The sequence below is a fragment of the Terrapene carolina genome, unplaced genomic scaffold (genome assembly GCF_002925995.2).
Source record: "Terrapene carolina triunguis isolate 2854851 unplaced genomic scaffold, T_m_triunguis-2.0 Scaffold425, whole genome shotgun sequence".
Taxonomy (NCBI): Eukaryota; Metazoa; Chordata; order Testudines; family Emydidae; genus Terrapene; species Terrapene triunguis.
The window spans coordinates 43,757-57,178 of NW_020664776.1; the positions used below are offsets into that span (position 1 = coordinate 43,757).

The 13,422-nt window shown below is 50.0% G+C and overlaps 1 protein-coding gene and 2 non-coding genes across 3 annotated transcripts in view; 2 read left to right on the forward strand and 1 right to left on the reverse strand.

The window, feature by feature from the left end:
• Nucleotides 1-13,422, forward strand: part of LOC112118884 (zinc finger protein 135-like) — a 74,137-nt gene that overhangs the window by 21,120 nt on the left and 39,595 nt on the right. The window lies entirely within an intron of this gene.
• On the forward strand, nt 1,113-1,185 carry TRNAV-AAC. The gene has a single exon. It is a non-coding gene; the product is annotated as a tRNA-Val (tRNA).
• TRNAG-UCC lies at nt 10,290-10,361 on the reverse strand. The gene has a single exon. It is a non-coding gene; the product is annotated as a tRNA-Gly (tRNA).

A 13,422-nucleotide genomic window follows, 5' to 3' on the forward strand; every position in this document is an offset into this window, starting at 1 on the left:
ATATGCCATCATGTGCCAGCAATGCCCCTCTGCTTGTACATTGGCCAAACCGGACAGTCTCTATGTAAAAGAATAAATGGACACAAATCAGACGTTAAGAATTATAACATTCAAAAACCAGTCGGAGAATACTTCAACCTCCCTGGTCACTCGATTAGAAACCTAAAAGTCGCAATATTACAAAAAAAAAAACCTTCAAAACCAGACTCCAATGAGAGACTGCTGAATTGGAATTAATTTGCAAGCTGGACACCATTAAATTAGGCTTGAATAAAGACTGGGAGTGGATGGGTCATTACACAAAGTAGAACTATTTCCCCATGTTTATTTTTCCCCCTACTGTTACTCACACCTTCTTGTCAACTGTTGGAAATGGGCCATCCTGATTATCACTACAAAAGGTTTTTTCTCTCCTGCTGATAATAGCTCACCTTAACTGATCACTCTTGTTATAGTGCAGTGGTTCTCAAACTTTTTTACTGGTGACCCCTTTCACATAGCAAGCCTCTGAGTGCGACCCCCCCCCCTTATAAATTAAAAACACTTGTTTATATATTTAACACCATTATAAATGCTGGAGGCAAGGTGGGGTTTGGGGTGGAGGCTGACAGCTCGTGACCCCCCCATGTAATAACCTCATGACCCCCTGAAGGGTCCTGACCCCCAGTTTTAAGAACCCCTGTTATAGTGTGTATGGCAACACCCATTTGTTCATGTTCTCTGTGTATATATTTATCTTCCTACTCTATTTTCCACTGCATGCATCCGATGAAGTGGATTTTAGTCCAAGAAAGCTTATGCTCAAATAAATTTGTTAGTCTCTAAGGTGCCACAAGTACTCCTTGTCTTTTTGCAGATAAATTAATGGAGGTTAAGTCCATTAATGGCTATTAGCCAGGATGTGTAAGGAATGGTGTCCCTAGCCTCTATTTGTCAGAGGGTGGAGATGGATGGCAGGAGAGAGATCACTTGATCGTTACCTGTTAGGTTCACTCCCTCTGGGGCACCTGGCATTGGCCACTGTTGGCAGATAGGATACTGGGCTGGATGGACCTTTGGGCTGACCCAGTATGGCCGTTCTTATGAAGGGAGAGGCATAGCATTGCAACAGAGTTTCTGTAGTGTAGTGGTTATCACATTTGCCTAACATGCAAAAGGTCCCCGGATCAAAACCGAGCAGAAACATTATGGCTTACTTTTCCCATCTCCCCTGATTGTCCAGCAAAGCACTCCTACTGCTGCCACTGGCCTGTCGCTGCAATAATCCCAACTCCTGCATGGCAGAGGGGGATGAAATGAGCTGAAAAAAAGCCTTAGCATCAGCAGGGGAAAGCTAGAGGATCTAAGCCAGGAGCCTTGTGGCTTGCCCTGGGAGTTTGGCCTATGGAGGCCGGCTCTTCCTGCTGGCCTCCTTTGCGTGACTTGCCAAAGGAGGAAGTGAGGCAGGAATGGGGCAAAAGAGGAAAGTCATGCTGAGGAAGGCAGGGCAGAAGATTAGCACCTCAGTGCAGCTAAGTGGGGTTAGTAGAGCGCCACCATTCATTCTGCAAAGCCTGGAGAGGTGTGGTTGGCTCCTGGGAGGTAGAATCCTGTGCCTGCCTCTTGGCTTCCCAGGGATGGCAACTTGCAGCCCAGGAGAAGGAGGACGGTTCTGGGTGAAAGGAAGATAAGCAAAGCTATGGGAGGAAATTTGGGTGCGGGCTCTGCTCTGGGGGGGTGGGGTTGGGGTGCAGGAGGGGTGGCGCTTACCCCGGGCAGTGCAGCTCCCAACATGACCGGTAAACACAACACTACAGCAGCAGCATCTAGGTGGGCAGGGCCAGGGGATCTCCTTTCGCAGCTGCCTGCAGGCGCTTCCCCCAGAGCTCCCATTGGCTGCAGTTCCTGGCGAATGGGTGCTGCGGAGTTGGTACTCGGGGCAGGGGCAGTGCATGGAGACATTCCCCCCACCCCAGGGGATGCCGGGACATGCTAGCCACTTTTGAGAGAGGCACAGAGGCAGAGTGGGCAGGGAGCCACCTTAGTTCTGCTGTCACATCTCTGCAGACCCATTGGGGGAGGGGAGCAGAGGGCCTCCATGCGTTGCCTGGGGTAGGGGTAGTGCACAGAGCTGCCTCCCCTCCTACCAGTACCGGATTTACCATGGCGCAAATGGTAGAGGGGGCCCAGCCTGCTTTTCTCTATCCGCAGCTCTCTCCTGTGGGGGCAGAAGCTTGATGCTGCCGGCTCCTGTTGCAACAGGGCGGCCTCCACCAGCAGCGAGGCTCCTTCCCCGCCTCTTCCCCCAATGTGCTCTGTTCACGCCCCTCCCCCGCTCCCTGCCACCAATCAACTGTTTGCTGACAGGAGGGAGGGGGAACAGCCGAGCCTCAGCGTGCTCCCCGCTTCGGGGAGGAGGAGGAGACGATGTGGGGGCGGGGCCTTCGGGAAAGGGCTGGAATCAGGGCATACCCCCTCCAGCCCTCTACCATGAGAACCCCCGTGACCCCAGCCCTGTGCCCACCCTGACCCCTGCACCCCCTCACACCTCTCCCCACACCCCATGCCCTGACTCCTGCCACCCCCACATCCCCACTCCAATCCAGAGCACCAAATGGGAGCTCCTGCACCCTCCCCCATTCCCACCTGCACCCCTTGCACCAAACAGGACCTGCCCCAGATAAGCGCTCCACATCCCAACCTTCTGCCCCAACCCTGAGACCTCTCCCTCACCCTACCTCCTGGCCAGACCCCCCACCTCAATGTTTTGTTTTTTTTTTTTTACAATATTTGGAAAGATCATTAAGTGGTCTGTTGAGACCCTCCTCAATTTTCAAGTGGTCTGTGGAAAAATAAGATAGACCATAAGAACAATCAAGGTACCTCACTTTATTTTCATTTACTTGCTATTACTTATAGGAGGATGAAGAAAAAAAGAATGAAAAACAGGGGCCGGGGGAGATAAGAGAGAATGTTCTTTTTCTTGGCTGGGTTCCAAGGAGGGCCCCCAAAAATGAAGCTGAGCACAGAGCAGGGGTGCCCCACTAACTCTAAATCCACCACTGGCTGTCACGTCACCTGGGCTGGGGATACTGTGTCAGCTGATCCACACAGTCTCCAACCTACCTGAGCAGGACAGGAGACATGGCCCTGCCCACTAGCTCCTCTCCACTCCCTAGCGGACCCAGCACTTGATCCCCCCCCCCCACACTTAAAAATGATTGCTTGCCCCTCCGCCCCTCAGGCATTTCTGGCCGCTCTGTTGCCAGTATCCAGTTTTAGACTGGAAACTCCAGTAGAAAACTGGACCTGAGTGTCCGGTTAGCAGTGCTGACTGGAAACTAAAAGTCTTGTTATAGGAGTAACCACATTAGCCTCTGCTCCTCCCACTCCCAACACCCACCCCAGAGGGCTGGAAGAGAACCTGTCCTGCTGCTGCAGGAGGAGGGGCAGCTCAGTGCAGAGAGAGATGAAGAGAATGGACTATAACCAGGTAGGTACCTGCTCCATGTGGGTGGGGCGGGGATCCTGTTTACCTCCTCCCCAGCCCTGCTGTGCTTTCAGTTTACCCCTGGCTCCTCCTTTGCTCCAGGGACCAACCCAAGCTCCTGCCCCACTGTGCTTTTACCCCCCGGCCCCTTTTACAATCATTCCCTGGGTGGGGCTCACAAATATGTTTGGCGCTGGGCCAACAAAATTTAATCCAGCCCTCAAGGTTAGGGGTCTATTACAGAAGTGGGTGGGTGGGGTCTTTTGGCCTGCAAGGTGCAGCAGGTCGGACTAGATGATCACACTGGTCCCGTCTGACCTTAAAGGCTCTGAGTCTAAAAGGGAGAGGGAAGTAAAGGAATTTTTTAAAAAAAATAAACCAAACATTGTAATACCAGGATGACTCCAACAGCTCACCGTATAGTCCCGCCCCTTTCTTCCACCACTGTGTGTTTAATGACCTGCTGGGATTTGGGACATTAATTCTCTCATTCCATTGAGAAGCTGATCCAATATAACTGAAATTAAACCAATTCCCAGCTGAGAAAACATCACATCACTGCATTGGCTGGGAATTGAACCCAGGTCAACTGTTTGGAAAGCAGCTATGCCCACCACTATACCACCAATGCATCTGGCAAAAGTACCTCTCCTATGTGCCACTTATGCTTTCCAAATGACTCACCCCCACAGAGCTAAGGAGCTGGCTGGAGAGGCTCAAGGCAGCCTGCCAGCTGTGAGCAGAGACAGGTTCCCAGAGTGACTGACAGATGGGGACATGGGCTCTACCTCCCAGCCTGAGGTAGCTCCAACCTCATCTCTTCCCTCAGAGAAGGGAAATGAAAATCAATTACCCTAATGGCAAATTTTACCCCAGAAGGAAGGAGACAGCTCCTTTTAAAGCACATTTGTGTTGGTTCCTGCTATGTACAGATAGTTTTGTTGCTGCTGATTCCGATCCTTTGGCTCTGCCCGGAGAAGGAACAATTCAGGCTGTCACTCAAGTGAAGACGGGAGATGATTTTTTTGACAGGGACGGCTGCCTCGTCTTAAGGATGTTTGTTTGTCTGTCACCTTCTAATCTAGTGGGTGCTTGGTACATGCAGGCATGTCCCGCTCCTGTGTCTCTCCCGCGGAAATAAAGTTTCTACACATAATCCCAAAGCTTTTCACCGAAAGGAGGGAAAGGAAATGGCCACAAGATGGCGCCAGGACATAAGGAATGTAACACAACCCCGTTCTTGGGGTAATCCATTATTTTTTGTCAGGGTCCAAAATTGTTGGTCAAGGTCTAGTCAAGGTCCAGACTCCAGCGTAAATAATAATAAAAATAACAATAATGATAATAAGTAAATAAAAAGATTTCGGGGTCCATTCAAAAGCGATGTGGCCCCCCGTCTGCCTATTAATTACTCTACATTGACTCTCTTGGATTTGAAGAGCTGGTTAGTTTTACCCTTGGTATCCCACCAGGCTGAACAAGCCATGTTATCAATGGTGACACTAGGATTGAAGGAGAAATCTGCAGCTCTGCATGTAGCTCCAGGCTGATTCATCAAGGGTGGGGGGAATTGACTTCTTTGCTGCTGAGAACGGAGCCAGGGCAGTTCTCTGGGAATGAAGGTTCCCAGCCTGACACAGCTGCTCCATTGCCCCCTGGGGCCCTGCAGGCTTAGACTGTTCCTGAGGCCAGGCAGCTGCTCAGGGAGCTTTCCTGGTGTCGCTAGCAGTATAGGAATAGCCCATTCTAAGGGCCTGAGTTCTGCCATCAGGAAAGGCAGCAGCTTTGCTCCCTCCTTCTAAACAAAGCTCCAAGGCCGTGGTTCTCAGCCAGGGGTCCGGAGCCCCCTGGGAGACAGCCAGCAGGTTTCAGGGGCGGTCCGCCAAAATAACCCAGAAAGCAGGACAGGCGTTAGACTCACTGGGGCTCAGAGCAGAAATCTGAGTCCTACCACCTGGGACTGAAGCCAAAGCAACTTAACTTCATGGGGCCCCTGTGTTGTGGGGCCCTGCACAATTGCTCTGCTGGCTACCTCGTAACGACAGCCCTGGCTTTTAATCTACTGGACATGCGGAAAAACAGTTGTTGTCACATGGGTGAGCTGTGGAGATATTATATCATGTTGTGGGGGACACAGAAAGAAAAAGGTTGGGAACCCCTGCTCCAGGGAATCCCGGAGAATAAAGATTCAATCCGACTCAGTGCTGCCAACTCCAGTGATTTTGCCTTGAGTCTCATGAGAATTATTGTTTTCCTTAAAGCCCCAGCTCCTGGAGTCAAGTGGAGATGTGATGATTTCAGCCTTTGCTCTTAAGGAAACAGTACCTTTCTAGCCTCTGTGGCTGTGGAGAAAAATTCAAAATGTCACCCCAGTGCGCCCTAAAGGCTCATCAAGCAGAAGGCAAATAAAAAGATTCCCAAATTTATTGTTTTTACACAACCTCATGATTTTAAAGCCAATCTCATGATTTTTGGTGATCCTGACTCAGGAGTTTTGAACGTTTGGGGTTGGCCGTTCTGCAGAGCTGGGCACCCTCCTTCACATCCAGCGCACCCAGAATTTTCTAAAGCTTTAACTCTCTCTTCTCCTTCATGCTGCTTTAATGCAGCTGGGAATCCCCAGTCCTAGACATGCTTTTCTACAGACTGAATTCCCCACAGGGCTGAGTCCCCACAGGGCTGTTCTGGGGGTTCCAGGCCCCCACCCCAGGACAGACAGGCCAGTAACCTCACATCACCCCTTTGTGACTCCCAGGGACCCTGCTGGGACAGCAGCTCCATGCTGGGCTCTAGGGCCCCCCAAAGCACCTGGGGGGAGGGGGCAGTTCAACTCCCATGTCAGGGGGCTCCTGCTGCCTGGAGGTGACCATATCCTCACAGCCCCTCCCCCGTCACAGAGACACTCCATAGCCCTCCCCCCTCACAGCCCCTCCCCCTCACACTGACATTCCCATGGACCCTCCCTCTTACAGCCCCTCCCCCTCACAGAGACACTCCATAGCTCTCCCCCTCACAGCCCCTCCCTTCACACATAGAGGGACTTGTTTGCTGGAGCCTGACATTACAAACCCAGGGGTGAGATTTCTGAGGATTTACTCACTGAGGGCTGGGCTCAGGCAGCCAGTTTCATCCAGTTATGTCACACCCCAGGCCCCCAATGTCTCCACTGACCGTATTTACCAGTGACACTGCACGTGGGCGGTAGGTATAAGAGGATCAGGGAGGCTGAGCCTCCCCAAATGGGACAAGAAATGCTGGATGTGAAGAACCTCCCTTTGGAGGGGGGCTGGGCTGCTGCCTTTAGAGTGCCACTGACAGAACCTCCCGAGCAGTGGGGGAGCCACCAGTACTCAGCCCATGGCCCCGCCTGTGCTCTGCCCCCATGCCCTGTCCCCCTGCCCCCACTCGGACTCTTCCCCTGAGGACCCCCTCACCCACAGGGGCAAGCAGATCTTCCACCCGATCAGCCCCAAGCCAGGTCTCTGTGCTGCAAATTATTCCAGCATCTGGGAAGGAAACCACAGCAGCCCACAGCCCAGTTCTGGCAGCTCTTTGCTCTCACTGGGATAGGAGGCAACAAGTCTATCACTGCTCAGTAGGGTGACCAGATGTCCTGATTTTGTAGGGACAGTCCTGATATTTGGGGCTCTGTTTTATATGGGCACCAATTACCCCCCACCCCCGTCCTGATTTTTCACACTTGCTATCTGGTCACCCTACTGCTCAGTTTGAGGTGAATGTCTCTGTGTTCTCTGCCGTTCATGGTGGGCAGTTTCCCCATTGTTAACATTTCTTGCTGGGTGGGGAGGGGAGAGAGAAGAGGGGTTTGCTCTCTGTTTCATTCCTCTGCATTTTCTGTTCCTCCCTTCCCTTCCAGGGTCCTCCCTTCCATTTCAGATTGTGCAGTGACACCCTCCCCGCACCCAGGACTCTGGAGCATCTGGAGCAGCATGATCCCATGAGATCCTCAGTGACCAAAGGTCTTTTCCAACTTCCAGGAGACCCCAGCTTGAGACTAAAGGAAGCTCTCTTTCTTCCTAGGGAGCCTCTCTCCCTTCCTGGAGATCAAGGTCATGAAGCCTCAGCCTTGCCTCCTGGGTCTGAATTAATGTCCAATTTCCCACTATCTGCTCGAAAGAAACAAATGTTTCTAACCCAGGTGAGCGGAGTTAATTCAGTTCTCAGCTGGAATCCTTCACCCACATTCCTTAGGAGATACAGACTCTCTGTGACACAGACTGACTGGGGTTCATCTCTGCATGTCCCCAAAGGGGAAGGAAAGACACTGAGGGAGAAAGAAGAAGATGGGCAGAAGGAGTCAAATGGGGCTAGTAGACCAGAATAGAGGAGATTTTCTGCCTGTTAAAATGTACTGGATTCTCATTGCTAAAAAAACCAAAACCCCACCATTTTCTGCTGGGTTTGAACCATCACCTTTCACTTAGCAGCCAAAGATGTTAACCACAGACAGAGGTAACTGCCTACATCCCAAGTTTGTCTAAGAAGCACCTACAGTGGCTCGTGCAGGGGGAAATACAGCTGTGGGTGTGAGTTCAGGCCTCACCCAGAGCATTGGTTTTCATAAGCCATTTACCTCCCCCCCACTTACTTTGTCTAATTCACATGGAAAGTGCTGGGCAAGGGTGATGAGAGTAAATTGTAAACTCTGAAATGTGGAGGTTGGCCCATAGATTGGGATATGGATGGGTTTGAAGAGAAAAAGCTCTAAGAGTATAAAACCAGTCTCCAGGGGCAGGTATGGTACAACTCCTTAACAGGGAGCCATTTGTGGGAGTGGGTTTCACTTCCTCTGTTAAATGTACTGAGAGGTATTTTAAGATGAAGATAACGCCATGGTTAATAGTTGACTGGCACGTCCTGCATTAAAGAAAGAAGAGGACTTGGGTTAATAGTCTGAAAATTTGTGTTACCATCACTGTCTGACCCCCCTTCAGTTCGGAGCAGTACAAAGCAGGTTTGTACTTTGCTGTGTGGAAGGCACAGACTCCTGGAGAGCAGTGGCAGCTGTTTCCATGGCAGAGAGCCTGGCACTTAGGAGACTTTCTTGACTTGCTGTTTTGAAGCAATTCAATAAAATAACGGTAGAGCTTCAATGTCCGGTCCAAAATTTCAGCCCCCTGGTGCAAAAACACTATTTTAGGATCTAAACAGGAGACTTCCAGTGCTAGGACACCTGACCAGAGAGCTCAGTGGGGGTGTGGGGGTGTAACAGCTGCTGACTCTGAGGGTGCTGGCTAAATCCACTTGCAGGTGGAAGTGTTTCAATTTATTTGATCGATAATGAGTACCAGCTACCAGGGGAGAAGCCCTGGGGGCCTGCTGCCACTCCAGCTGCTGCTGGGGAGGGGGGAGCCCCAGGGGGCCAGCTGCTGCTCCGGCCTCCCCAGGACAGCTGCCGGGGGCCACCGAGCTGTGGCTGCTCCTGCCACCCTTGCAACCGCTGGTCAAGTGGGCCCCAGGGCCAGCCACATTGGCTGCTGCTTGGGCGGTCCCCGGAGCCAGCTGCTTGGCTGGCCTTGGAGTCAGCCACAGTGGCCACTGCAGAAGTCACGGAGGACACAGGAAGTCACAGAATCCATCACTTCCACCACCTCCGTGACAGACACGGATCCCTAATAATGAAACAAACCCCTCCCTGCTGCGACTGCAGTTCCTGGAATAGAAGAGAGGAACAGAAAGTGAAGAGAGAAGGAAAAAGCGAGACTCCCTGTCACCTCTCTCCCCTGCTCCCTTCCCCCTTGTATTCTGTAGTCCCATCTCACTGGGCTCCCTGTGCTGGTGCCATGGGGGTGACACTAGAGTTCTGGGGATTTGGGGGGGGGGGAAGGGGGCTCTTCACTTCTCAACATTTCACACAAATTTGTCTTTGGGCTGAAATTTCTCCTGTGGGGCATCTCAGTCAGAGCTGTACCGCACACCCTTTAGTGTATGTGTGGGGGTGTAAAATTGCGGAGTAGGCAGAGAAGTCTCCTATAAAGTGTCATATTGTTCTGGTGACTGGTGACACAGGATCATGTGCAGAACATGGAAGCTCTGGCTTTTCCTAAATGCTGTAGAGTGTGAGTTCCTGGGAAAGGGCAGGGGGAGAGGGAGCAAGTGGAGAAAGGCAGAGACATTGGAGAAGAGAAATGGGGGAAAAGAAAGAGACAGAGAACACAGAGAGAATAAATGATTGAAGCAGAACAGGTGTCCCAACTCAATCTTGCTCATCACAGGCATTCAGAGAGACAGGTAGTTGTAGGTTTTCCACAGAGTCAAGTCTGAACTTTGATTCTAGCAATGTGAGTTCAAATATCCAGGGGATCTCCACATACCTGATCTCTTCACCCCTCCCCCTCTTTAGTATTCATTTTTATTTTGAAGTGTTTGGCTTAACCGTGATCTTCTCTTTCCCTAACTGTATTGCAATTTTGGGTTTATTTTTATTTTCCCTCCCTTTTGTTCACATCATTATAATTGGAACAGCAAAGAAATCTGCAGGAGCAAAAACTGACTCAAAACTTTATTTCCCCATCATGCACGAACATCACACAAACATCTCATGCAGCTGGAATCATAACAGTGAAGGCAAGGGGATGGGAGAAGCTGTTTTCCAAGCGTTCTGTCTTTCTCAGATGACACAAGGATGTGTTCTGAAGCTCCCTATATATTCCAGCCCCTTGAATACCTCCATTCTCTAAGAGCTGCTGGGCTTTGAGAAATTTATTGTCTGATTCTATTGATAATGTGATTATAACACAATGTGACTAAAATTAAACCACTTCCAGACAAGGAAACAACAGAAGAGAAAACCCATTATTGCCTTGGCTGGGATTCAAACCCAGGACAACTGCTTGGAAGGCAGCTATGCTCACCACTATACCACCAACACATCTGGTATAAACAGCTTTCCTGCATGCTATATGTGCTAGCAAATGTGACACATGATCATGGAACTAGTAAGCAGGGTGGATGGGCTGGAAGCTGCCCGACAGCTGCGAGCAGAGTTAGGATCCCAGATTGACTAAAAGGGGGAAAAGGTGAAAACAGATCTCATTGGGAGATGACCCCACACCCAACCCGCCCCTAGAAGAGGGGAACTGAAGGTAAAATTCAATCATAGAAAAATCTTCCCTGAGAAGGAAGAGGACAGCTTGTTTTAAAGACAAAGTTTGTATTTGTTCCTGCTACAGAGAGGGGCTGGATAATGCTGATTCCAGCCCCCAGACTCCAGGACGATAAGGAATAAATTCAGGCTGCCAATGACCTGCAGGAGGGAGATGATTTTTTGTCAGTGACGGACGCCTCATCTTAAAGGTGTTTGTCTGCCCCCTTCTAGTGACTGTTCAGTACAGGAATGTAGCCCTCACTCCTGGGGTCTCTCCTAGGGTCTCTCCTGTGGAAATGTTTCTGTGCAAAACACCAAAGCTTGTAACAGAAAGAAGGAAAAGGAAATGGCCATAGGATGGGACCAGGACATAAGGAATGGAACACAAGATGCTTCTTCCATGTGCATTGACTTTGAATCTTCTTCTTTCCAGTGTTCGTGTATCCATGGTGGTCCCAGGACATGAGAGACAAGGAGTGGGGGGTCACGTAATATCTTTTAAAGGACCAAGGTTGGGAGTGTTATTTACTCCTCATAACACAAGAACTAGGGATACCAAATGAAATAGGCTGCAGGTTTGAAAAGAAGAAAAGGAAGTATTTCTTCACACAACACGCAGTCAACCTGTGAAACTCTTTGCCAGAGGACGTTGTAAAGGCCAAGACTAGAACAGGGTTCAAAACTGGACTAGATAAGTTGATGGAGGATAGGCCCATCAATGGCTATTATCCAGCATGGGTAGGGATGGTGTCCCTATCCTCTCTTTGCCAGAAGCCGGGAATGGGCAACAGGGGATGGATCACTTGATGGTTAACTGTTCTGTTCATTCCCTTTGGACCTGGCCTTGGCCACTGTCGGAAGACAGGAGAGTGGGCTAGATGAACCCTTGCTTTGACCTAGTATGGCTATTCTTATGTTCTAACTTCTGTTTGTGGATGAGACAAACTTTGGGGCTACACGGAGCTGAAGAAGAGTTCTTGGTTAGCTCCAAAGCTTGCCTTCACCAACAGAAGCTGGTCCTCTACAAGCTCTGACCCTCACCCACCTTGTCTCTCTTGGACCCTGAAAAATGTTTTCCCACAACCCCCTTTGGGTAGAAGTTAAGTTTTCTGTATGGAAAACCATAACACAGAAGCACTTATATTGATTGTGATACTAGGATGGAAGGATTATTTAATATTATAAATAAAGGAATCTAAACCTGAGCTTCTTGTATTGAAACTGGTTTTCCCAACTCTCTTCCAGAAAGGCCTCCAAGATGCATGCCCTTGCCAGCAGAAGTGGCAAGGAGAAAGCCCCCTAGTACTGTTCTTAGTGCCAGGTGGATTGTTAAGTGGCAGAGGGAGTTGATTTGTTTGGTGCTGAGAAAGCTGCCAGGACAGGTCTCTGGGCACCAGATCTCTCTGCATCTTCCAGCACACCCCTGGCTCCTTCCCTGCCCCAGTCACTGCTGTAGGAGGATCCTACATGCACTTAGCCAAAAGCCTTTTACAGCCTTCTTAGTGCAGTTGGCAGGATGTCAGTCTCATAATCTGAAGCCTCAGAGAGGCTTTCCTCCCTGCTTCAACTTTTCTAAAGGAAATCCCAGAGAAAAGAAACTGTAGCAAACTGGTTTCTGGACACCCTCCCACCCATCTAACACACACAGACTTAGAATTCTAAGACATTAACTCTTCCTTCCCCTTTATGATTCTTTAATGCAGCTGGAAATACCAGTTCCTAGAAGTCCCTTTCCACAGAGAACACAGCCACAGTGCTGTGAGAAAGCTCGGGGCTGTCAGGTTGTCCTGGGCAAGTATTTAAAGGGATGCACTAAAAGTCTAGCAGAGTCATTCCCCTCCTCTCCACCTCCAAGCAGCTTTGAATCTTGATGACTGTGATCCTAAGATTCCACTGCCTCAGCATCCTCGACTCCCACTGGAGACCGGTGTAGAGTCCTTAGATCCCTGTTCATATTTCAGACCCCAGCTGCTGCAGCATCCCTGCTTAGCAACTCAACATCTGCCCCAGCTGGTGGGATGCATCCACAGGCAGCTAGCTTATACCGCTCCCCTCAGAGCAGCTGTTGGCAGCTAATCCCCACCTAAGGCTCGGGGGAAGGAGCTGGGGATCACTTATTTCTTCCATACATCGCGTGTCACTGGGTTTGAACACATTTCTCTCTAAAATTGATTTAAATTTAGAGCCCCTCCCACCATTTCTGATTTGTAAGTGCCTCATTCCTGTACATGAAACATAAGAACAGCCATACTGAGTCATACCAATAGATCTATCCAGCCCAGTGTCCTGTCTTCCAAGAGTGGTCAAAGCCAGGTGCTTCAGAGGGAATGAACAGAACAGGTAATCATCAAGTGATCCATCCCATTGCCCATTCCAAGCGTCTTTACAGATGTGAACACAAAGAAACATTTGGGGACCACTTGCAGCTACTTAGAATCATAGAAGATTAGGGTTGGAAGAGACCTCAGGAGGTCATCTAGTCTAACCCCCTGCTCAAAGCAGGACTAACCTCAACTAAATCGTCCCAGCCAGGGCTCTGTCAAGCCGGGCCTTAAAAACCTCTAAGGATGGAGATTCTATTACCTCCTAGGGAACCCATTCCAGTGGTTCACCACCCTCCTAGGGAACCAGTTTTTCCTAATATCCAACCTAGACCTCCCCCACTGCAACTTGAGACCATTGCTCCTTGTTCTGTCATCTGCCACCACTGAGAACAGTCTAGCTCCATCCTCTTTGGAAGCCCCCTTCAGGTATTTGAAGGCAGCTATCAAATCCCCTCTCATTCTTCTCTTCTGCAGACTAAATAACCCCAGTTCCCTCAGCCTCTCCTCATAAATCATGTGCC